This window comes from Amyelois transitella, chromosome 21 (assembly GCF_032362555.1).
Source record: "Amyelois transitella isolate CPQ chromosome 21, ilAmyTran1.1, whole genome shotgun sequence".
Lineage (NCBI taxonomy): Eukaryota > Metazoa > Arthropoda > Insecta > Lepidoptera > Pyralidae > Amyelois > Amyelois transitella.
The window spans coordinates 7,964,036-7,989,353 of NC_083524.1; the positions used below are offsets into that span (position 1 = coordinate 7,964,036).

The 25,318-nt window shown below is 36.1% G+C and overlaps 1 protein-coding gene across 2 annotated transcripts in view; it reads right to left on the bottom strand.

The window, feature by feature from the left end:
* The window catches only part of LOC106134841 (leucine-rich repeat-containing protein 24-like), a 64,068-nt gene that overhangs the window by 14,164 nt on the left and 24,586 nt on the right, over positions 1-25,318 (bottom strand). The window contains exon 1 of one of the 2 annotated variants that reach the window (XM_060950452.1): positions 7,071-7,137. The exons of the other annotated variant lie outside the window; for it this stretch is intronic. The gene's annotated coding sequence lies outside the window, so the exon portion shown is untranslated. Of the gene's footprint in view, positions 1-7,070; positions 7,138-25,318 lie in introns of those variants that run through there. 2 annotated transcript variants of the gene reach the window in all.

A 25,318-nucleotide genomic window follows, 5' to 3' on the forward strand; every position in this document is an offset into this window, starting at 1 on the left:
TTTTCATTTTTGGCCATAGACAAACATTGAATTCTTGTGAATTTGTATTGTTATAATGTATATAGGTAACGCGAAAAATCCTAAACAAGGGTGACAAGATATAGGTATTATCTTCTTAACCGTCCGATAAGAATGCGTGATTTTTATGTATTTAGTTTTGTTTGTAGTTAATAAAATCAAGAACTGTTGAAGCAATCTCAATATTTCGTACATACACTAGCATTCCGACAAAACAGTTTGTAATTTTTTATTCTGAATACACAATACTCCTTTTGTGAGCGGGGCAAATGGCTCTTTCGAGATTCAACACGCTACCGGAGTAGTAAAATATACAATATTCTACAATTTACCGAACAGAACAAACCAGTGCGCAAGATAATAGATAAGACATACAAGAAGGCAATATATTGCGACGGCGCTGACCTCTAGAGCATTGTATGTGTTCACTTGCGAGATATTTCGCCTTGCAGAATATAAGGGTGAGTTCCTGAAATATTTCTGTGTAGAGAAAAACAAAAATAAGGGTCAGATCACATTGAGATTTGATGAGCAGCAACCACACACATTTTGATAGAAATAAGTCAAAATCAAATTATTCATTGCAAATGCAGGTAACACAGGGATTTTAAACATGTATAAATATTATCGCTACATTGTACCTTTCGGCATGCAATACTGAAATACAAAATAAATAAAAAAAAATATTTAAATTTGAAATGATAGATAATAAGTCGAATAAGTGCACATTCCATTTAAATTCAATTATACAATTCATATGTATATACGTAAATACAGTAAAACCTGTTTAAGACAGAGACTCAACCAAAAACGCGTCTTAAGCGGAAAAGCTTATTATGCAAGATATTGGGAAATAAAAGACGGACCTACTACATACGTATGTTTATTAGGTTCTAGAGGCCGCCCGCGACTTCGTCCGCGTGGAATCCTGCGGGAACTCTGGGATAAAAAGTAGCCTATATTTTATTCAGGGTCTTCAGCTACCTACATACTAAATTTCATAGAAATCCGTTCAGTAGTTTTTTGCGTGAAAGAGTAACAAACATCCATACTGACATCCTGTCATACTCACAAACTTTCGCATTTATAATATTAGTATAGATTGAATTGTACATTTAAAAATTATGTATTTTATATGAAATGCCGTGTATCTTTCACGTGATTTAAAATAATCACTTATTTCAGTTTGACGAAAAGATTTTAAGACATTAGCAACTACAAAATTATCAACGTAATTTAACTTTTATAGTGCGTCTTCGCTTTGATTTAAAGAAGTTACATAGCGTCTTAAATATTAACTACTGATAATGCCCAGGTGGCAAAATCGGAGTTGACTCATCTTCTTGATCATTATCACTTTCAAACTCTTCTTGTGTGTTATTTACATCTATACTTATATTATAAAGCTGAAGTGTTTGTTTGTTTGAACGCGCTAATCTCAGGAACTATTGGTTCGAATTGACTCATTTTGCCTTGAATAGACCATTTATCGAGGAAGGCTTTAGGCTATATAACATCACGCTGCAACTAATGAAATAAAGAAATAATAGAAAATGTGAAAAAAAAACGGGGAAATTTATTTATCCTTGAGGGCTTCAATGATGCTACAAATAACTATTCTACACGGACGAAGTCGCGGGCGCAGCTAGTTCCCAATAAGATCTTCAATTGATTGATTTTCGTATGATGCCACATTATCGTCTTTGGCGGTTAGGGCGTATTTAACGGGTTGATGAATCGTATTAAGCGCTGAAGAATGTATGAAAACATGTCTCATGTTGCAGGGACTGATGCAAAATGGTGTATTATGCTAGAAATCGTATTAAGCTGGTTCAACTGTATATCACGGCTTTATCCTATTCGGGTTAGATAAAAAAGTTGACACGCAAACTGAATTTTCATCACGTCTATATCCCTTGCGGGGTAGACAAAGCCAACAGTCTTGTAAAAACTGATAGGTCACGTTCAGCTGTTTGGCTTAATGATAGAATTGAGATTCAAATAGTGAAAGTTTGTTAGCGTACAAGAGGAATCCTTAGTTTATAAGCGTATCCTTTAGTCGCCTTTTACGACGTCAATGGGAAAGACATGCTGTGGTTCTGTTCTAAAGTACCGAACACCACACGGAACTTTTTTTATGACTTTACGGGATTTCTAACGTCACCAAAACAGGTCTAGGTATCTTACCATATTCAGATTTCTTCCATCAATGGACCAGTCCATACCAGAGGTCATCAAAAATTGCCAATTCGTAAGAAATAACACTCATCTCTCCATCGGGGTTGATGTTATGACCCAATCGGAGCACTTTGACATTTGAATGCGGGCTCCTTAAATAAATAAAGGTTGAATTCTGACGGTATCAGATGTCAAAGATAATGAGATTACTCTCCCCGTCTTGATTTGACGATCCTTTTCGTTTTCAGACTAAATTGAATTCGAAAAAGTACATGAAATTGACGGCTGATTTGCAATTGCGATAATACTTAATATCATCTTTTAAGCGAATGAAATGATTAATGTGATTTTATTTAAATTTTATAATTTGAGTAAAGGACTTCATCTCTTTCCCACGGGTATCGTAAATGGCGATTAAGGGAATAGGCTAATAAATTTGGGATTTCAGATAAAAACCTTTCAGGCGATGAGCTAGTAATAATGAGTGAGCTAGTGACAGGACATACAAAAAGCATCCCAAGTTAATCCGCCTACCCCTTAGTCTCCTTTTACAACATCCATAGGAAAGAGATGGAGTGGTCCTTTTATTTAATGCCAGGAACCACACGGCAACAAAACTAACTATTCTATATTAACATTTTAAGGAAAATCTGTTATAAGCACATAACAAAACTTAACAAAGCCTATTTAAAAGCAACCCCGGTCAATGACCTTTACTTGGCTTCTTGCCTACTAGGAAGCGCAAGAGTGCTTTTTTTTTAATTTACAACGGTCAAGATGTAGGAATTAGCAATTTGGCCCGGTACTAAATGTTAGAAGTTTTATTGTAAACGGCCGGAGTTGTGTAGCGAGGCGGCTGGCTTTCATAAATAGGGGTGTGGGTTCAAATCTCGAGGGGAGATTTCTATTTTGTTACTTTTTAGGTATTTGAACTGTATTATGTGATTTTTCGTTGAAAAAATTTATAAATATATAGTGAACACATGCTTCTTTTTTCAGATTGTAAAAGTCAATCAAATTAATATGAAATTTGAGATTTTTTTTACACGGTCCTATCTGAATCTCAAAATGAGACTATTAGCTTTCTTATATTAAACTAGCGAGCCGGCCCGGCTTTGCACGGCATAGCATAGCATTTTTATAAACCTTGCTCAGAAAAGTCTCTTTCTGCCATTTTACTAAGGAACAAAATCCGTTCATAACTTTCCGAGATTAGCCCATACATACAGACAGAAAAAATAGGATGATTTTATACTATGTATGTAGTGATAATGATGTCCGCAAAATATAGTTTAGCATTTTGGTTACGTTAAGTATTAAGTGAATTAAAAAGAATAGGTACTAGTTATGAAATATCGTAAAAGGCGACTAAGAGATAGGCTTTTAAATTTGGGATTCTTCTTTTAGGCGATTGGCTAGCAACCTGGCACTATTCGAATCTCAATTTTTTCTTAAATCCAAATAGCCGGACGTGGCCTATCAGTCTTTTCAAGACTGTTGGCTCTGTCTACCCCGCAATGGATATAGACGTGATTATATGTATGTATGTAAAATTGAACACTTAATTTTTAAAGTAGGGTACATAGGTACATGCATATATTACGTTTATATCCCTTGCGGGATAGACAGAGGCACCAGACTGAATAATATATGCCTATCAATCAGTCGCCTTTTACGACATCCACGGGGAAAGAGATGGAGTGGTCCTATTCTTTTTTCTATTGGTGTCGGGAACCACACGGCACTAAGTTTGCGTGTACAAAATACTGTATGAAACCCATGCAATTCGAGCTAATGGCCTATTTGGCAGCGTTCTGCACTTAGTCATGTGATTTCGTGCCTAAGTCACTAAATTTTGAACACTAAGCTAAATTTCTGCATCGAATACATTATTAGCCACTTGACTAAATGTGGTTGGCGCGAAAATTAATTCAGTGAAGAGAAAATTTCGCGGTGAAATGTGTGGCTCGGAATAATTTGATGAAATTTCGTTTAAGATCCGAGAGGTGCATAGGGGCGTGTTGGTCCCGACATTAATGTATGGGAGTGAAAGTTGGGTATGGCAAAAGAAGCACGAAAGCAGAATAAATGCAGTGGAAATGAGAGCGTTAAGGAGTATGATGGGTGTGAAATTGAGTGACCGGATAAGGAACAGCGTGATAAAGGAATGTTGTGATGTGAAAGAAGATGTAGTTACAGGAATAGAAAAGGGTATGTTAAGATGGTTTGGTCGTGTGGAGAGGATGAATGAAAGCAGGTTGACTAAGCAGATATACAAGGAGAGTTTGGAGGAAAAGGTCGGAGTGGGAAGTTCTAGACGAACGTATGAAGTGAGTTATGAATGTGGATGTAGCGAAGGATGTGTGCAGGGATCGTGGCAAGTAGAAAGAGGTAGTCTCTGCCTACCCCTCCGAGGGTTTGAGTATCCGAGAGGTATATACATACATACGAGTATATATCTTTATTATTTATTATTATGGGACACTTCAACATCACTTAATAATTGTCATATCTTTTGGTTTCACAACATTTGTTTTGTTTATGCTGCAGTGCAGTTTGTTCCGCAGCTTCTTCTACACATGCGCTTTGGAAGCGGTAGTAGTTATAATTAGATTTAAGTGATGTGACGATGTGATATGACAAAAAAATTCTTCGCTTCTTCTGCACTGACGCCTTGGAAGTGGCAGTAAACTTAGTTTTAAGTAATTTATTTGACGTCAACCAATGTTGTTAAACCATACGTTTTAACAATTATTAAGCGATATGAAGTTATCCTATAGGTAATAATGAAAAAAAAATTTGAATTTTGAATTGAATTATTACATCCTTTCCCGCCCAATTCACCCTTTGGCTGGAATCCTTATTTGATCAAAACTCGTCCAATAGCTTTTATCCGAGACTTCGTAAGTTAACGGTTAAATTGGGCACAAATTTAAGCAGACGCGACCTTAGGAAAACGTAAATAACAACAAGGGGAACCCCCCAGTTACGATTTGTTAAACGTCTAATATCTAGATATCGGAGAATTTTGAAGCGTTAAATTAGATTTATGTGCCGTGTGGTTCCCAGAACCATTAAAAAAAGAATAGGACCACTCCTTCTCTTTTCTATGGATTTCATAAAATAAGGGATAGGTTATAAACTTGGGATTCTTCTTTTAGGCGATGGGCTAGCAACCTATCACTATTTGAATCTCAATTCTATCATCAAGCCAAAAAGCTGAATGTGGCCTATTAGTCTATTCAAGACTGTAGCCTCTGTCTACCCAGCAAGAGATATAGACGTGACCACATGTATGTATGTTAATTAGATTTACTAAAATTACAATAGTCCTCAATTCAATCATTAAGCCATCCATCTCAACGTGGCCTTTCAGTCTTCTCGAGACTGTTGGCTCTGTCTACCCCGTAATTGAGTTTCATTCTATTAGTTGCCCACCTTGCCGCCCGGGCTTTGCAGGGGTAGCATTTATACATATTAACCTTCCTCTTGATTAGTCTATCTACGAGTATTAAAAAAACTGGATCAAATCAGTTATGTCGTTTGAAAAGGTCTGAACATAAAAAATAATATTCATTTCAAACACATATATAGAAATATTCAATGGTTGATTGTTTGTTTATGAAGTTCTCATTTAGAGTATAAACATTCAATGAGCTTTCAATTCTATGACATCAATAAACAAAGATGTTTCTATACACGTCAATATTTGTGTGAGATAGGCAGGGGTTTCACATTTAATACCTATGTAACATAACAACGTTATACATATGTACATACATGTATATAATAACGTCTATATCTCTTGCGGGGTAGGCAGAGCCAAGAGATAGAAAGGCCGCATTTAGGTGTATGGCTCAATGATGGAATCGTGCTTCAAATAGAGACAGGTCGCTAGCCTACAGGAAGAATCTCAAGTTTATTTCTCTTTCCCTTAGTCGCCTATTCTAAAGTGCTGGGAACCCACACAGTGCACAACTTTTCTTAACAGTATAAATTTAATTCAAAAAATTATGTTTAATTTCAAACTCTGTAATATACGGGATATTTGTTTTTTTTTTAATTAAAAATAATTTAGTTTAGTTTTTCAAAACGAAAACATTAATAACCTCATATTTTAATTTGTTATTAAATAGTAATGGTTTTTTTTTCTCGCGCAATAAAAAATTACATTCTTCTTAATACTTATAAAAAATAAACATAGTACTTACAATTGGCAGTGAAAAGTTACGGCATTACTATTACCTACATAAAAATAGCAAAAATATAATTTGATTTGGAAATTAAGACCAAAATAATCTGATAAAGTATTTTAAAAAGCTAACACTTAAAAAATGTTAATCATGACAGTAACTTTTTAAGTATATACTTAATTAATTTTGTTTGTAAGGCACAAAACATTTCTTTACATAGGGGTAGGCAGGTTCTAAATAATTCCACTTGTCAGAATGTCTTCATTCATATTTCGCTTCATTCACATTCATCAACAAAATATTAGTTACCAAAAACCATTAAAAAAAAATGACAGACGAAATTATTATAATAAAAATAAAAAGCTTTATATAAATAGATACAGTATAAAAATATATAACTTATATTCACACATCACCTTAGAGCATTACAAGATTATAAAGCATTAGAAAATAATATATATAAATATTTATCTCTACTATTGTAATACACACATTACACGACGACATTATAGTATAAATACATTTTATAACAAAAACATGAATTTAATACCAAAATATAAAGCTTTATAACGATAACACTTACAGCGTTGCCAATACACACCACAAAACCGAATACCATATCAACGTATTAATAATATAAATATAAAATAAAACATACAGCTTTATAATTATAATACTTACAATACAATTATAGAATCACAGTCACGACACAACACAACACAACGCGCGACTGTCCGCGGCGCCTCCGCGCGGCATTCTGGACCTGCGACAGCCGACAATAAGGAGGTGCCGGCCCTTAAAATTTCAAGTGTATTTCATTTCATTGCTTGCTGTATTTCAGGTTTTTTGTTTTGGTAAGCGTCGGTGTTCTAATGAGTTTTTTTAGACTTTTGGTGTTAACGCTGTTATATTATTGCAATGTGAGATTTGACGGATGTAGGTCGAAGAACGGTTGAGGTGACGTCTGAAAAACTTGACGGATTGTAAGACGGCTATTATATGATATGCCGTGTAATTCTCGGCACCAATAAAAAAAAGAATAGGACCACACAATCTCGTTCCCATGGATGTCGTAAAAGGCGACTAAGGGATATGCTTATAAACTTGGGATTCATCGTTTAGGCGATGTGCTAGCACCCTGTCACTAATCACAATTCTATCGGTCTTTTCAAGACTGTTGGCTCTGTCTACCCCAATAAGGGATATAGTCGTGACTATATGTATCACTCTTTCGCTAAAACCTACTGAACGTATTTTCTTAAAACCATGCAGTTTTATTGAAATAAAGAAGCTAAAGTTACTGCTAAGGTATTTTCATTTTACAAAAGATTAATAAATGCTATCATCTCCACGGGTATCAAGAGAGAACCAATACAATCACCACAGAACTGAAAATATTTAATAAAGTATAATAAATTTACCTTTTCCTTTATTCTTTGTTAACGATTTCACTTCCAATTACCGAGTATTGTCAGTTATGGATGCTTCTTTATGCAATAAATAAACAAAATAATGTAATGAACTTGTGAAAAAAAAAACAAGTGTGCCGTGTGGTTACCGGTATCAATATAAAAAAGACTACTCCATCTCTTTCCTACGGATGTCGTACAAGGCGACTACGTTTAAAAACCTGGGATTCTTCTTTAAGGCGATGGGCTAGCAAACTGTCACTAGTTGAATCTCAATTCTATCAATAAACCTATGAACGTGGCTTATCAGTCTCTCAAGACTGCTGGCTCTGTAAACGACGTTAAGGTTATAGACATGAGCATATGAATGAATGAATGAAAAATTTTTATAAGAATTTGGTAAGCGCTGATTAAACATAAAAACAACGTAAAGAATGTCGAGCCGCAGTGTGACCTCTTTGAAGAATTTCATATATTACAACTTAGTGCGGCCCCGCTTTTAAACTGCGCAGCATCTTACCTGCTTTGGTGTGTTCAAGCCTTAAGCGATTCCACGTTCAATTACCGAGCATTGTCGGCTGTATGGACGCTTCTTTATGCGATAAAATATACAGAGATTAATGTAATAAATTTGCGGAAAAAAATTTCAAGGAACAGCTTTTAATAAAAATTTGATTAGCGTTGTTTAAGTACAGTAAAGTATAAAATGGATAATGGATGTCGTTAAAGGACTAAGGGATAGGCTTACAAACTTGGGATTCTTCTTTTAGGTGATAAGCTAATAAATTGTCACTACGTGAACCTCACTTTCATCATTAAGTCATCCTGAGTGTGGTCACTTTGAGATTCTTTTTATTAAACATGAGAAATATATAATAAAAATAGTAAAAAAATCTAATAAAAAGATCTCCATCTCAACTGTCGGTAAGTGACGATGAAGTCGAAGATATTGCATGCCTATCCAATAGATATCTATTTATTCTACTTTCGAATGTTCGTGGACAGTACTTGTCTAGGAAAATGTAGGCTCTGTCCTCCCTGGTAATTGTGTATCAAAAGCGAGAATGAACTATTCCAGACGGCTTCTTAAGGTAAACTTTCTTTTAATAGCTCTTTCATGTCGCATTGTTTAACAAACAATTCTCTAATTTATTTACACATGCTTTCTTTCCCAAGAACTTAAAAAGATTAACGTTACTCTTTGAGTTAACGATGTTTCGTTTATCCGAGTTAATTTGAAATTTCATAGAAACAGTCTAGTTGTATTTGAAACATTTAAATAATGAGTTTTTGTAGTAATAAAATTGAGTAAAGTAATAGAAAATGAAATTTTTTTAAATTTTCCTTTGTAATCGTGTGGTTTCTGTCAATTTGCATGTAATAGGACATTTCATTTCTTCCTCGTGAATCTCGTAAAAGGTTAAAAAAGAATTAGCACATACAGTGTAGTAACGAAGAAAACATTATGTGTTCCAGTGTAGTTGATCAAGGGAATGCTTACAGAGAAACCTGCTGAAAATAACTAATGTACATATAACTTCGAAAATAGTCATTGGATTCCAACCGACTTTACCGATTCAACAACCGTCGCTATGTAACGATAACAAATTATTTACTTTGAAATATTTGGGAACGTCGCCGTGTCGTGTGGTTCCCGGCACCAATACAAAAGAGAATAGGACTACTTAATCTCTTTCCCATGGATGTCGTAAAAGGCGACTAAGGGATAGGCTTACAAACTTGGGATTCTTTTTTAGGCGATGGGTTAGCAACCTGTCACTATTTGAATCTCAATTCTATCATTAAGCCAAATAGCTGAACGTGGCCATTCAGTCTTTTCAAGACTGTTGGCTCTGTCTACCCCGCAAGGGATATAGACGTGACCATATGTATGTATTTGGGAACATGTGAATTATGTTTCCTCCAAACCGGAACGAATCTTAAAAAGCGTAAAATGGGATGAGGAAGCTAACTTCCTTTTCCTTATTTCGGTCACGGACATTTTGTACGTAAAATAACAATAACTTTGCACAAAACCCAAGCTACAAGTGTTTTGGGGGCTTAAATGTAAGTCTAGTACGTGTTACACACATGCGCCGACATCTGAATATCAGAATAGTGCAGTAGTGTTGGGACACTATCGATAAATGAATATAATTAAGTTATCTTAATGTAAACTTCTTCTTCCTCCTGGCTTTAGTCCCGGTTGCATTCTCACCACTCTGGAGAGGAGCCCGGGGTATGCCTTTGACCTTGAATCCTGGATTGGGTGAGTCTAATATCTCAATAATATATATACATACATACAATATTAATCCATTAAGAATTCTTCATATGACTGAAATCCGAGGACGCCGAAAACCGGCCCAAGTGGAGAGAGAAAGTTATGAAATGAGGAAATGAACATAAATGAAGAATTGGAATGAAGAGAGTTATGAATGTGGATGAGGCGAAGGAAGTATGCAGAGATCGTGGCAAGTGGAAAGAGGTGGTCTCTGCCTACCCCTCCGGGAAAGAGGCGTGATTTTATGTATGTATGTATGTATGTTGTAAGGTTTATTTGAAAGAATATTGCGTGTCACAGAAGCCATACCACATGGATTAATTCCGAATGAGTCGGTTGCCACACGAATAGCTGACAGGGTTCAGATTCATCGCAAGTACATTTATATAGAGGAAACTGTATGTGCCTGAGTTACATACCTTACATACATATAACCACGTCTTTATCCCTTACGGGACAGACAGAAACAGTAATTTAAAAAAAATTGAACGACTAGCCCTGAAATTCAAATAAATCTATTCTTAGTACAGCTATAAGCGACATGATAAAGCTATATACACGCTATTCTATGACAGTTTATCTTTTACGTCATGCGGAAATGACAGAGCCAACTGTCTTGAAAATACCGTAAGACCACCTTCATCTGTATCGCTATATAGTGGCATTGAGATTTAATTAGTGACAGGACAAGAAGAATCCCAAGTTTACTAGCCTTTCCCTACATCGCCTTTTACGATACCAATAAGGTATTTGAGATACATATTAAAATGGGTACAAAAGCACGTGCAATCACAAAAAAAATATTGGAATGTGTATACGTTCTTAAAAGTTAAATAGTCAATTTAATCTAATCCTCTTTAAAATTTCTACGCAATGACTTCTGAAACTTAACGAGTAAGTCATCGGCTGTAATTTGAATATATTTCTGCGGAGTTCCGATAAAGCCTCTTTCTTAATTAACTTCCTTAATGACGTAAGTTTCGGAGTCCGCTCCGTTACACGGTATTTATGCTTTTTTCTTTTGTTTTCAATTTATACGTTCCGTTTTTGTTCTTTGTTAATATAGTTCAAAGATTAAATAAATAATAAACACATATATATATACGGGACAAATTACACAGATTGAGTTAGCCTCGTCGTTAGTCCGTAACTTGTGTTACGAGATACTAACTCAACCATACTATATTTTATAATAAATACATATATACACATCCAAGACCCAGGCCAATCAGAGAAAGTTCGTTTCTCATCATTCCCCGGCCGGGATTCGAACCCGGGACCTCCGTTGTCACAGACAAGCGTACTACCGCTGCGCCACGGAGGCCGTCAAATACAAGGCACCCCTTTAATATTCATGTAATTCAAGCTTAAATAGAAATACACTATACGTGAAAATTTCAACTTTGTAGCTATCACGGTTCATGAGATATAGACTTGTGACTGACAGACGGACAGCTAAGTCTCAGCAATATTGTCCTACTTTTACCTTTTATATAAGGACATATACATACATACATATGTTCACGTCTATATCCCTTGCGGGGTAGACAGAGCCAACAGTCTTGAAAGGACTGAATGGCCACGTTCAGCTATTTGGCCTAATGATAGAATAAAGATTCAAATAGTGACAGGTTGCTAGCCCTTCGCCTAAAAAAGAATCCCAAGTTTGCAAGCCTATCCCTTAGTCGCCTTTTACGACATCCATGGGAAGAGATGAAGTGATCCTATTCTTTTTTGTATTGGTGCTGGGAACCACACGGCACAATTATATAAGGAACAAAAAAGAACCCACAAAACGCCACGTCGGCTCGGTCTTAAGCCGTGAATAAATTAAATAAGGTCTGAGTTAGCGAACATGTCCCGTTATAATCCTACTAATTATGCACGCCTTTCACAACCTTGCGGACGTGGCAATTTTTTGACACACTTAAAATGGTTGGATATTTTTAAATCGAGTCAAACAAAGCTGTGACAGAGTCGACAGTTTGACATGACCGTAAGGCCACGTTCAGTTGAATGGTTTAACATACATACATACATATGGTCACGTCTGTATCCCTTGCGGGGTAGACAGAGCCAATAGTCTTGAAAAGACTGAATGGCCACGATCAGCTATTTGGCTTAATGATAAAATTGAGATTCAAATAGTGACAGGTTGCCAGCCCATCGCCTAAAAAAGAATCCCAAGTCTGTAAGCCTATCCCTTAGTCGGCATTTACGACATCCATGGGAAAGATATGAACTGGACCTATTCTAAGTGCCGTAAGTGCCGGGTACCACACGGCACAAAAATGTATGAGTCAGGAAAGACCTTAATTACGTAAGAAAAGGTATTATTTCATCAAATACACGTTGGAATTGAGACCAACACTTTTCTTTCGTTTTATAGGGTAATAAACTTCCTATTAACAAACATGCAACCCTTTATGGTGGGCCATGAAATGTGCGATATTAAAAAATGTCTGGCAGCATTTATTTCTGGTATCAAGGCCCATATATGAGTTAATGTTTCTTACAAAACTTATGCTAGCATTAAAACACTTGTTATGTTTATCATTTTATTGCCAAGTGAATATGTTTTTGCCTCTAATGGAACAATACATACATATTTCTGATTTGCCTGGTCTTTGGATGTTTATTTGTGCACTTTGAATTATTTTTTTTATTAAATTTTGATCACGATCAAAATGGCGTACCCTTCTTAAAAGAGTTTTTGATGTACCGTAAGGTGTCATTCCCAGAGGTGTATAGAGAGACTTTATACTTACCACGATCCCTGCATACTTCCTCCGCTTCATCCACATTCATTACTTTCTTCATGCGAACTCGTCGTACATACACACGTACATATGGTCACGTCTATATCCCTTGCGGGGTAAACAGAGCCAACAGTCTTGAAAAGCCTGAATGGCCATGTTCAGCTATTTAGCTTAAGATAGAATTGAGATTCAAACAGTGACAGATTGCTAACCCATCGCCTAAAAAAGAATCCCAAGTTTATAAGACTATCCCTTAGTCGCCTTTTACGACATCCATGGGAAATAGATGGAGTGGTCCTATTCTTGTTTGTATTGCTGCCGGGAACCACACGGCACTCTCGTCGTTTTTAAAGTTATTATCGTACATTTCGTAGCCCAACAATAACTAGCTATAGTTGAGTAAAAATAGCATAACGAGCAATCAAAATGTTTACAATTGCCTCTTAAGTTTGTTACAACAAGTTCACATTGTACTGAAAAGCGACTTTATAGAACTAACACATAAAGCCAAATATATGTATCTGTTATAAAATTTTTGAAAGGGTCCTTTATTTTTCTTTGTAAGAAAGAGATGGAGTGGTCCTATTCTTTTTTCTACTTGTGGAAACAACAGGGCACATATCTATCTATATTTATTAGTACCTAGAGGCCGCCCGCGACTTCGTCCGCATGGAAACCCTATCAATCTCGCGGGAACTCTGGGATAAAAAGTAGACTATGTGTTATTCTGGGTCTTTAGCTACCGATTTCATCGTAATCAGTTCAGTATTATTTGCGTGAAAGAGTAACAAACATCCATACTGACATCCTGACATACTCTTCACATTTATAATACTAGCCGTATTTGGGTCCAATAGATATTTATAAGATGTATTTGTCAGAGTTTGCTCAAAATGGAGAAATAAACCATCCACGCGAAGACCGACATCCGCGCGGACGGAGTCGCGGGCGGAAGCTAGTTTGTAATATTAGTAGGATTGGGAATACACAAAGTATAGATAGGCAGGTCCATCGATCCACCACATCGTTGTGTGTGTGTGTTTTGTGTGTGTTAACTCAAAAACTTGTGTAAACGGAAACTTGGACCGCAAAACGAAATGCCACTTTATTTAATGAAATACCACGTTCCACAACCGTTGTAATCCTGAACAAATTGGCCTTGGTCAGTGTTACAAACGATGCTGTAACAGTCGACTAGAGACTTAAGTACCTACTTTTGTGAGTATATTGCTGCAAATAACATTAAACACTTGAAAGTATAAAGTGGTTGTATGCTTTTTGTTACACCCCATGGATGTCGTAAAAGGCGACTAAGCGATAGACTTATAAACTTGGGATTGCTCTTTTAGGCGGTGGGATAGCATCCTGTCACTATTTGAATCTCAATTCTATCATTAAGCTAAACAGCTGAACGTGGCCTATCAGTCTTTTCAAGACTGTAGGTTCTATCGTCCCCGCAATATGTGATGATAATGTATGTAGGTATGTAATAATGATTTTCATGTAGAAAAATAACGATCTTCTTCATCGCATAAACATGATGTCCTAATTTATAAATTCCTTCAACGTTTTCCACTTAACTTATTATCTTGCCTTAATTGAATCTTGAGCAAAAGCCATAAGAATTTAAAGCCCCACCTCGTTAACTGAGTTTTAATATTTCATCTCTTAACATCACCTATTCAAAAGATTTACGAGAAAATAACGAGAAACGGGTAAATATTTTCCGTATTAAATATTCTACAAAGAAAACGTACATCTATGCATAGGTATACCTAAATAAAAACACGCCTCTTACCTTAAGGGGTAGGCGGTAACTACACCTATTCATTTGCCACGATCCCTGTATACTTGTTTTGCTTTATTCACACTTTTGCTTCATTGCCACATTCACAACTCTTTTCAAATGATAAAGATGTGATTATATCTATTACATAATCATTTTATATTTAGTTATTTAAGTAGGCTTATAAACTTGGGATTCTTTTTTTATGCGATGGGCTAGCAACCTGTCACTATTTGAATCTCAATTCTATCTTAAAGCCAAATAGCTGAACGTGGCCTATCAGGTTTTCTAGACTATTGGCTCTGTCTACCCCGCAAGGGATATAGACGTGATTGTATGTATGTATAATCATTTTATCCATTAAAATACTAATCATAGAAAACAAATCACTCCGAATTCTCCTAATGTATCCGTATGATAAATTGTTCGTAAATATTATAAGAAAATGTATATAATACTAGTATATTTTCTCATAATATTTGTGTTAGTAGTGAAAAACTAACTTATCTGAAGAAATAAATACAACAAACACGACTTGACAAATGATGAACGCCTCTAATAGTACTAGAGCCACTTTGTCTAAGTCACCATCTTGAGTTTTATACGGTAATGTTGAAAGTTGTACAAGTATTTTTATTTTGTCGTGAACTTGTTGAATTTTATGGTTTAATGAGCTTTCGCACGCGGCTTCGTTCGCGTGAAAAGTACCCGATGTTCTTTTTCGGACTTTAAACTCTGTTTATGCCAAATTTCGTCATATAAATATAATGCCGTGTGGTTTCCGGCACCATTAGAAAAGAAGGAATAGGACCACACCATCTCTCTCCCATGGATGTCGTAAAAGGCGATTAAGGGATAGACTTATAAACTTGGGATTCTTCTTTTAGGCGACAGACTAGCAACCTGTCACTATTTGAATCTCAATTCTATCATTAAGCCAAACAGCTCGTGGCCTATCAGTCCTTTTAAGACTGTTGGCTCTGTCTACCCCACAAGGGATATGGACGTGATAACTTACTTTCGTATTGATTTATAGGAATTGTGTCATGAGAAACCAACTCAATGATACAATATTCTATAATAAATACTTATATTAATAAACATCCAAGAACAAGATCAATCAGAAAAGGTTTGTTTTCCACCACGCCCTGGGTCGATACCGGTAATTTAAAAAAAAATGGATTAAAAAAAACGTGAGAATTAAACCAAAAAACTAATTGTAAAACTTTTGATATAATAAATGACAATCATAAAAAAGCAGACGAATTGAGAACACCTTTTTACTGTCGGTGGCAAATGAGTGCCATAACTCGAAGACAGAAAAATCTTAGGAAATAAAAGGGAAATTTTTGTAATTACTACATAAAACCTTTTTAAATGTAACGAAGCCAATTCTAATAGAATTCCAATCCTATGAAACAGCAATAGCGGGGATGAAAGGGACCAATCATTCACCTAGTTGAAAACAATTGGCTAAGTAAAACTTTTCGAACCGGTGTTAATTATTTAATTTTTTCAAAAGAAAAAAACGGTTGTTGATCATTGATTTTCTGCGTGATGCAAGGATAGTAAGTTCATATATTTTAAAGTTATTGTTTTTATATTATAATCGTAAATGTACAATACATTTTTCTTATATACTGTTTGTGCCTTTGTAATATATTTTTTTTAAATGTTGATAAGGTACATGTTGGAGATATTGAGAGAGACTAAATATAAGTCATTATGCCTTATCTATTGGCCTCCACGGCAATCTGGGTAACTGTGTCTTCTTACAGTTCGACTAGGGACTAATTAGAAGAAAATATATAAAATCATTCTAAAAAAATCATTCATTTCCTCATCTTATCACTTCATAGATAATCTTAATATTAAACTGACTTCTTACCTAATGAGATATTGAAAATGAATAAAAAAATAAAGCTTAAAAAAATTGAACTTAGCCAATTGGTCCTGTCGTTTTATTGTCAGATTTGGCAGTTCATGTTTTACGCTGAATTTCATTGTTATTGCTTTGAGAAAGGTTTTATGGTCAAGTAGTAGATTTTATCTTCTCAGGGTCACGAGGGTCGGGTGAGAGCATTAATGCAATTATCTGACTTTCTCACTCCAAGGACGTGCTTGACTTAAGGCTTGTGGCGACATCTCTGACGTCACACGCACTCAGCCAATCAGATCGAAGAGTATGACGTCCTCAGCCAATAGCAGCGAAGAGTCTGATCTTAATAGTTTCAACGCATTTTAGCCTCCGACTCAACATCGTCAGAGCTTTTTTTCCCCTAAAATCTAGCCTGGTGGAAGATTTTCCTTTTGGTAGCAGACGAGCCTGAAACATCACTCCCTCTTCAGGTGGACTCCAGACTTCTCCATGAGGACGTTACCTGGATTTACGCCAAGAGGAAGAAGAAGATTGATAAATTCCAGTCCGACCTCCACAACCTTGGAAACCTTATCTGCTTGTTATATGTATTTGACGGCCTCTGTAACGCAGCGGTTGTACGATTTGTTTGTGACATTGGTAGGTGCCGGGTTCGAATCCCTGCCAGGACATGATGAGAAACGAACTTTCTGTCATTGGATGTTACTTATTATATAAGTATTTACGAGTATCATAAAATATAGTATCGCGCTTATTATATGGGGCAGATTACACGTTTAACGAGTTAGTAACTTGTAAAACGTGTATCTATCATACATTCTAAAGGTTTTTAATTTTAGAATTTATTTTAATTTATTTATTATTATATAATTTATTTATTTATATTTAATTTATTATTCTACTAGCGACCCACCATGTCTTTGACGGAACTAAATACATAGTCTATATATAACACCCACAGATAATGTACAGAATTTTCATGGACGTTTCAGTATTTTAGAATATTGGTTCTTTAAATACAAACAAAGTTACAAACTTTACCTCTCTATAATATTAATAAATAATATGTTCCATACCTATTTTTCTCTGTAATAAACAAAAGTCTCTCAAAGCAAGTAGCACAGTACTTCGGAACTTCAGAAAACGCTGTGTTTAATTATAATCTCTCTCGCGTTGAAATAAGAGCTAAATTTAATCAGATCTCGTATGCTGTTGACAGCATGTGATGACAAAGGCACATCTTCAGTTGGAGATCAGGTCTTGAGATTAATTTCCTTTGCGCTGCGAATGAAGAATTTAAGTAAAATTCATTTTATCGCTTCAGTAATAAGATGCCTTTTTAATTTTTTATATAGGAAAAGTTGCACATATTAGTGCAAGATTTTACGCTGGCGAAGAATAAACTTAGTGTGAGCCAGCTTCTTCCCACGGAGATTATAAAAATTAGTCAAGGGAAAGGCCAACAAACTTGGGATTCTTCTACCAGGCAATGGGTTGGCGGTCTGTCACTATTTGGACAGCCAACCCATTCAAGACAAGGCGTCGTTCAGCTTATGGCTTACAGTCTTTTCAAGACTGGCCAAGTTTACCTCGTAAGCGATTAAGACGTGGTATGTATAATTCTGTAAAAGTAGATCTGGAAATTTTAAATTTGCAAAAGAAGTGATTATTATTTATAAATTGTAATTTTTGTAAAGAATAGGACCACTCCGACGACTAAGTGATAGGCTTATAAACTTGGGATTCTTCATTTAGGCGATGGGCTAGCAACCTGTCCCTATTTGAATCTCAATTCTATCATCAAGCCAAACGTTGGCTCTGTCAAACCCGAGAGGGATATAGACGTGATTAAATGTATGTATTGTATTTTTTTTATTATTATTCTGATCTAAACATCGATTGATTAATGAAAATAATTCTAACCTGAATGGTAATCAAACCAATAAAACTGTCACCTAAATGTACCTACGATCGATCAACGCCAGGACATCCGAATTTGGGTGGATAAAACTTTTTCAATCATAACTGCTGAATCAAGAGACATAGATGTAGGTAGACCCTGCGAGTGTTCTTTAGCTCATTTTTATTGAAATATTCCACTTTATAAGTTAAGGAACAATTTTCACCCAAAAGCATTTTATATTTCACGTCTTTAGCCGTTACGGGGTAGACAGACTCAGTAGTCTCGAAAAGTCTCGAAAGCTGCATGTGTTGATGGTGGAATTGAGATTCAAATAGTGACAGGATGCTAGTGCACAAAAAGAAGAAAGCCAATAAGCCTTCCCTTGATTGAATTTTACATAGTGCGCGGAAAGAAGCAGCTATACACACTAAGTACGATTATCCATCACAATCAGATCAGCGCGAAAGCTGAAAATTATATAAATTAAACCACATATTTTACAGGTGACTATACTTTAATTAATAATTAATAAAAAATGTCCAATCAAATGGACCCAATTATTAAAACGATTTCTGTTTTTGTAATCGATTTCAGTTGTGATCAATCATCTGATAAAATAATAATTAGGGTGATCGATGAAGATGAAGCGAATGAAATATGTAGAATAGAAATATGTATTTTCTGTCTAATCTTTCGTAAAAGAGTAATTTTCAGTTGTGTAATACTTGAGATGTTTCGTTGACAGTTAACATGACTAGTTCCCCTACGGATTAAATCTCGGGTTAAATGTGCTGTATCTATTTAGATCTATGTCTGTGGCTGAACCCGAAACAACAGCGGTACCTATCTTCATTTAAGTTGATGTTTTGTTTTTATCCAATCAGCGGTGTTATTATGTTTTGGGGATTTACTGCCTAGGTGGATTAGTGGCGGGGTTGTTCACCATCTCTTTCTATCTCTGAGGTTAACCTGAAAAGGGAAGAGAGGGGAGATAAGACGTTTGACCTGACAATGAATGTAGGTAAGTTCAAACACCACGAAGTTAGTAACACGTTGTGTTTTAGCTAACTTCATAAACGTACTTTTTATAAGATAGATTGTTCGTTTCGATTGTTTTTATTTTGTCTTTTTATCGTGAAAATGGACAAAGACAGTTTTTCATTTAGCTAGGGCATAGGGCTAGCAACCTGTCACTATTTGAATCTCAATTCTATTATTAAGCCAAATAGCTGAAGGTGGCCATTCAGTCTTTTCAAGACTGTTGGCTCTGTCTACCCCGTAACGGATATAGACGTGACCATATGTATGTATGATAGTTTTTCACGTCACTAAATCGGCATACCATGCTACAGGGGCTGAAAAAGTTTCATATATACATACAATAACATCTTTAACTTCTACGGGGTGTACAGAGCTAATCTCCATAAGAAGAAAAGCAGCTGGCAAACACTATGATTTATTCTTTGCTACCAAACCAGCATGAAACCTTTTATTATATGAATGTGCGTCTATTCCCTTAGTCGCCTTTAACGATATTTATGGAAAAGACATGAAGTGAGTCGGTATTCTACAGTACCGGGAACCACATACATACATATAATCACGTCTATATCACTTGCGGGGTAAACAGAGCCAACAGTTTTGAAAAGACTGACAGGCCACGTTCAGTGATTTGGCTGAACACAGGGAAGTTTCATGAAAATTGAAAATTAAGTTAACTTTTAAAGTGCCGTGTGGTTCCCGGCATCAATGAAAAAAATAATAGGACCACTCCATCTCTTTCCCATAGATGTCATAAAAGGCGACTAAGGGATAGGCTTACAAAATTGGGATTCTTCTTTAGGCGATGGGCTAGCAACCTGTCACTATTTGAATCTCAATTCTATCATAAAGCTAAATAGCTGAACATGGCCATTCAGTCTTTTCAAGACTGTTGGCTCTGTCTACCCCGCAAGGGATTTAGACGTGACCGTATGTATGTATGTGTATGTTTAAATTTAACTTTAAATTAAGTTAACACGCAACTTGACGCCTACACGGCCAGGTGTGGGGCTTTTTGGGCTTTTAACGTCTATTAAGATGGAAGCCCATTTTGCCATACCTTTAGTAACGCGACGCTTAAAACGAAATTATGCAATAGAGTAAGGATGCTGGCTAAAAAGCTGTATCGCTCTCGGTTAGGTGAATTTTCTAGAGAGCTCGCTTAAATTAAGGCTCTGCCTACCTTGTTAGGAATAAACGTAAAAGTGGGTGAGTTGGTTTTTTTATCTAACTTGGTTTAGTTTAATGTAGACAATGTGCATTCGTCGACGATTTTGATTTAAGAGATCTATCTATATTTGAAAATTGACGTCCGGTGAAAATGCTGCAGTGTAGTTTGTTCCGCCGCTTCTTCTACACATGCGCTTTGGAAGCGATGGTAGTTTTAATAAGATTTGAGTGATGTGGCGTCAATAAGTGATACCTTGTATCCAATTTTTTGAAAATGAAACTATTCTATTCTATTATCATATTTTCGTCTTTATCCCTTGCGGGATAGACAGAGCCAAGATCAAGGTCAAGACTAAATGTCTCTACTATATCTGTGAACCAAAATAAAATTAATATCATTGTTATTTTAGCACATAATATCGGTAATTTTCATTCATAAAGTTCGCATTTCTTTTACTTATTGAAGAAAAACAATGTTCAATGAATCTAATCATTGTTTCCGAGTTTTCCAATCAAACTTAGTTTGATTGTATTTTAACGCCCATCAAAAAAGAAGGTTATGAGTTTAGTTTAACTTGCAACTACGATGAAGAAATAAAAAAAAATATAAGTAATATACAACTGAATTTATTCAATGCAGTTACAGATTACATAAAATATTGAACCATTAAAAATATATATACTACATACATACATACACATGGTCACGTCTATATTCCTTGCGGGGTAAACAGAGCCAACAGTCTTGAAAAGACTGAAAGGCCACGTTTAGCTATTTGGTTTTATGATAGAATTGAGATTCAAATAGTAGGTACATGTTGCTAGCCCATCGCTTAAAAAGAGAATCCCAAGTTTGTAAGCCTATTACATATTAGTCGCCTTTTACGACATCCATGGGAAAGAGATGGAGTGGTCCTATTCTTTTTTGTATTAGTACCGGGAACCACACGGCACAATATATATGTGTAAATTATATATATGTAAAGAAAATATGAATCATTAATTAAAGTAAAAAACTGTAATTCTTGATTGTATTGCCATTGCTAGAAGGATTTTTATCTATACGTTCCTTAAAAACAAAAAAAATACATTAAAAAAAAATTGAATCCAGACAATACATAAAAGAATTGACTGAAATTGGTTTCGCAAACGTCGAGATCTAACTTCACGGCTGGTAGGCCACAATCATTAACCCTTCTCAAGTTCATGAGAATGATTCCTATAATGTACTGTACCTGGGCGACTGAGCGGCGTTTCGTGTTTTTTGTTGCCGCAAAAAACGTACATATTTTCCTTTTCTAGCAAAAAAAACAAAACAATCTTTGTAATTGGGAATCGAACGTTGACCACTGAACCAACAGCTCCTCGCAGACGATGTCGAAAATATGCTGTCGATTTTTATGAAAAAAAATATATTTTGGTTTAAATATCGTGTAAGAGCTTGACTTATCCATTTCAAGATCATGGTCAAAAGTCGTACCCTGGTATACCTTCCAGAGTTGTAATATTAATGTAACTAGACTTATATCAGTGGGGTTAGCTAGGTTGGTGGTATACATATGGTCACGTCTACATCCCTTGTGGGGTATACAGAGCCAACAGTCTCTTCATGCAAGCTCGGCGGTTTCGGGTACTCTTGACCTGATCCTTTACCAGGACGTCCTTAATTTGATCAAGATACCTTCGTCTAGGTCTTCCCACTCCGACCTTTCCCTCCACACTCTTCATGTATATCTACTTAGTCTACCTGCTTTCACTCATCCTCTCCAAATGACCAAACCATCTTAAGATACCCTTTTCTATTCCTGTAATTACATCTTCTTTCACGTCTTCTTTCACGTCTTCTTTCAAATCTTCTTTCACATAGACACAAACAGTCATAGAAAATATATCATTTATCAAGTGGTTTCAAATTATAACATCGCACCTATAGTCCGCTATCCGATCTCCTCTGTCCAACTATACTACTAGTAGCTATGTCTACTCTCTAAAGCTGTCAGTCTCTTCGTTTTAAGACAAGGACGGCAATACTGAAAAATATAACCACTTTAGTTCTGTTTATTGCACCATGAAAACTTGCTAGAAACATTTTAGTTTAAGTATTGCTCAACACATGTTTAACATCAAATTGAAAGATACATTATTTTAAAAGCACACAGGGAGCTTTCACGACACTGAAAGCTTTATGTTTGTAAATGTTTTGTTCACTTAAGGTAGAATTGTATTATACATGCATGTGTACATATGGTCACGTCTATAACCCTTGTGGGGTAGACAGAGGCAACGGTCTTGAAAAGACTGATACGAGTAGGCCACGCTCAGCTATTTGGCTTAATGATAGAATTGAGATTCAAATAGTGACAGCCCATCGCCTAAAAAGAATGCCAAGTTTGTAAGCCTATCCCTTAGTCACCTTTTACGTCATTCATGGGAAAGAGATGGAGTGGTCCTATTCTTTTTTGTACTGGTGCCGGGAACCACACGGCAATTGTGTTATTTATTCGTCTATTAGTTTTAAGGGCTGATACTGCATATTGTGGGTGTGTCAGTGGTCGAATAGGTAAGGTGCCCGGTTCAAATCCCACCTCGGCCATTTAATATTTTCAAAGTTATTTACATTAGTTTGAATACTAACCGATTCTCTTACGGTGAGGGAAAATATCGTGAGGAAACCTGCAAATTACTACTGGATGTGTAACCATGGGCCCAATACGGGTTAGGTTAACCTTCCAAGGTTGCAGAGGTCAGATGGGAGTCGCTTCGTGTAAAAACTTACATACATACATACATAAAATCACGCCTCTTTCCCGGAGGGGTAGGCAGAGACTACCTCTTTCCACTTGCCACAATCTCTGAATACTTCCTACGCTTCATCCACATTCATTACTCTCTTCATGCAAGCTCGATGCGGTTTCGGGTACTTTTGACCTGACCATTTACCAGGACGTCCTTAATTTAGGTAGGTCTAGGTCTTCCCACTCCGACCTTTCCCTCCACACTCTCCTGTAACAACTTGACTAACCCAATCCAGGATTCATGGTCAAAGACATACCCCGAACTCCTCTCCAGAGTGGTAGCAACCTGTCACTATTTGAATCTCAATTCCATCATGAAGCCACGCAGCTGAACGTGGCCTTTCAGTCTTTTCGAGACTTTTTGCTCTGTCTAACCCGCAAGGATATAGACGTGAGTATATTAATGTATGTAAACCAAGTACAACTTTCTCACAATTCAAATTACGCTTCTCAATTTAATAACAGGCGTTTTCATTTCCTTCGCTTCAAACACATAGAGTGACGCTTTAATTTCCTTATGAAAGGAATATAAATATATAGCTATGAAGTGCCGTGTGGTTTTAATTGGTACCAGGAACCGGCAGCAATAAAAATGAATAGGTACATTCCATCTCCTTGTCATGGATATCGTAAAAGGCGACTAAGGGATAAGCTTATAACTTGGGTTTCCTCTTGGGCTAGCAAGTCACAATTTGAATCTCAATTCCATCATGAAGCCATGCAGCTAAACGTGACCTTTAAGTCTTTCCAAAACTATTGGCTCTGCCTATCCCGCAAGGGATATGGACCTGATTTCTAGATCAAATAGGGACTAAATGGGAGGTAAATAATATGGGCTAATCTAGGAAAGTTGTGAAAGGATTTTCTTCCTGTTTGAAATGTTGGAAAGAGGATTCCCTGAGGAAGGTGTATATCTATAAATGCTATCCGTGCAAAGCCGGGGCGGGTCGCTAGTATATTATACATACATACATATCGTCACGACCCTTACGGAGTAGACAGAGACAACAGTCTTGAAAAGACTGAATGGCCACGTTCAGCTATTTGGTTTAATGATAGAATTGAGATTCAAATAGTGACAGGTTGCTAGCCCATCGCCTAAAAAGGAATCCCAAGTTTATAAGCCTATCCCTTAGTCGCCTTATACGACATCCATAGGAAAGAGATGGAGCAGTCCTATTCTTTTTTGTATTGGTACCTACCGAGAACCACACGACAATTATATATCTATCTATCAACATTTCCCTCATATAAGACATTCGCAATATGGTATGCCTATCCTCCTTATAAGTTAAGATGTTGTTCCTAACTCGAATACTAGAACTTTGCGGTTGACTACAGGCAATAAAGGCCTCGGAGACACGTAAACCCTTAACTTGACATAATGGCCATCTCAGGGGTTCATTGGCACCGGCTGTAAATTATAAGAGAACAGATGTGACGTCACTTAAAATATGTTCGTTTTTTAAATTAATACAAAAAGGGGAACAAGGTTTCGATTTTAAATTTCGAACGTAAGCAGAGTTTGATTGATATATTTTTTTATTATGACTTTATTGCCAATATTAAATTACACATACACGTAACCCGTACCAAATTACACCTTTCTCCCACATAAAACCGCGGACAGACAGACACGGCGTAATATATTTACTACGTAACGGGTTCTTCGTTTACTACGTAACCGTAAAAAACGAAAAGAAAATATTTTTGTCAGGTGAAAAGTCCCCGAACCCGACAAGGCTGGAAAATGAAGTCTCTACTTACCCCTCCGGGAATGAGGCGTGATTTTATATTCACTTTCACGAGTATAACAACATTTGTATGTTATTTGAATAAATAATTTGACATCACCTTCATAAACAGAGATTAATTACGATTTTACAATGACTCTTATCATTTT